The sequence below is a fragment of the Austrofundulus limnaeus genome, unplaced genomic scaffold, assembly GCF_001266775.1.
Source record: "Austrofundulus limnaeus strain Quisiro unplaced genomic scaffold, Austrofundulus_limnaeus-1.0 Scaffold99, whole genome shotgun sequence".
NCBI lineage: Eukaryota > Metazoa > Chordata > Actinopteri > Cyprinodontiformes > Rivulidae > Austrofundulus > Austrofundulus limnaeus.
The window spans coordinates 1,317,753-1,320,133 of NW_013952501.1; positions in this window are offsets into that span (position 1 = coordinate 1,317,753).

The window sequence follows — 2,381 nt, forward strand, 5'->3', positions numbered from 1 at the left end:
ACGAACTGATTTGAGTCTAACATGCTGTGTTTTATATTGATGCTTCAGATAAAGTCTGCTAAACCTCAGTTTAACAGCCGTCTAAGAAAAACTAAAATGATGATTTTATGTTGTTTTTCTTAACATCATGAAAAGAAATGTTGAAACAATTGTTCAATCTGTACTTCTAAGTCCTTTTTATTCCCTTTTATATTTCCCCATTATTCTCTTTTAATCTATTTTACTTTAATGCCCCTATTTTACTGTATTACAACTCAATTGCTAACACCTTTTATTTTTTTTTCATGTACCATCCTGTTTATTCAGACATACCATTTTAACCTACTCATTTATCCATTACAACATACCATATTAAACACGTATTTATCCATAACCTGTTATAACAAGAACAATCATAATCTAATCATTAATATTAATTTGTTCACAGCTACCTGTGTTGTGTGAATGGCTCATCAGATGAACCTGCTCCTTTTACCTTATTCCACGTTAGACACTTAATGCAGATTTTTCTCCTGCTTCACCATCGTAGTTTTTGTCTACTGACAGTCCTCAGCTGTGAAGTACCTGCTTAAAACAAAAATCTCAGAACTCACAGGAAAAAATTAGTACCTTCCAATTTTAATTAGTACTTATTTATATTTACTGCTTTTATCTTTATCTTTATTTTACCCGTATCACAGCTCCCTCTTCAGCATTTGTCTCAAAGGTTACATAGATAATATTGCCTAGTTACCATTATGTGTTGACGGTGCTGTTTGTAGTAACTGTTGTGGTGGATAATATGGAGATGCAAATGCTGGACCTGCCCCTTGTGCACAGGCCTCCCAAATCTCACTGGGCATTCGTTAGCCCAGTGGCCCATGATCCCACACACAAAACACGCGTTCGTCTTGTGATAAACTCTAACTTTACAACCCATTCTCTGCCGTCTACCTCTACCAGGTGGATATCGGTAACCCAGAAAGTTTTCAGGCTGATTATTATTCGGCCCCTCTGCTCTCAGTAGCAAAACCTGTTGCTGCGGGCCTGTCTGATGCATTTCCCTTAGTTGCAGCATCTGTACTACACAAATCTCTTTTATCTGGTCCACTGTTTCTCTCAGATCTTCCAGCTTAGYTTTTGCTAAATGTGACTCTAAGGACCTCATCTCATGTTGTTCAGCATCAGTCATGTCAGCTGTCACCTGATTTTGTTTTGTCTCACTGGCTCGTTCATTAGCTTTGTCAGACTGTGTAGTCTTAGCGTCTGTGTAAAAGTTGTCAGACGTCAAGGTCTTGTTTTCACTCTTCCTGTTTGAGGTCAGAACATCTTTCATAATTCTACACATACGCTTCCAGTATCTGTAAACCCTTTCTTTTTCATTTTGCAAGATTGTTCCATCTTTTGTAACTGACTGCTTCCAAGTTTGCTCTAGTTTACAAACTATATTATTCTCATCAGATTCTATAGGTGCGTCTTGATCTAACTGTGAAATGTAACCCTCACACAATAACAACCTATACATCTCAACAAACACGTCCTTTTCCACAGTCACATTTCTAGACTCCACCTCTTCAAGATAAACCTGAAAAGTACGATACAAAATCACACCTAAGGATCCTTCTTGATAGTAATTAAGTTCATCTATAACTTTGTCAGACATTTTATTAACGCATATATGTCACCACCAGTCTTATTCACTGACCCTACTGGTACACCTGACAGATAACTATTAGCAGTTTACCTCAACACTTCTGCTGTTGAAAAATTTCCAGCCTGTCTACCCTAAACCAACCAAAAACAATCTCAAAATATGCACACACAATCACACATCTCACAGTTTAACTCATAGTCACTTTTTAATTTCTTAACTGAAGAGTGCTTTCACTCTAACATCAATAAATGACACAATCATGTGAATAAACACCTGCTGATTACATGCCCATATCACTCACTGTCCCACAGACAGGACAAAAGAGGAAAAACAGAGTTTGGTTCCTGGATTTTTTTCCTAAGATGCACACAATCCACCTTTAAAAAGGATTTAACTAATATTTATTTTTCTACCATGCATCTGCCCCACCAGGTCACCATAGGTCTACCAAAATTACTGGATTTTTCATTGTGTGATGCCCAATTTGCTCACACATTGACCCACCAATAAATTAATTAGTCCTCAAACCTTCCACAGCATGGCTTAGACAGAAAAGTCCACCTAAGGTTTTCCCCCACCTATCACAGCGTGGCTTATAAAAAGTCCACCTGAAGGATTTTTACCCACCTATCACAGCGTGGCTTTGACAAGAAAGTCCACCTGAAGGATTTTTATTCCCACCTATCACAGCGTGGCTTTGACAAGAAAGTCCACCTGAAGGATTTTTATTCACACCTATCACAGCGTG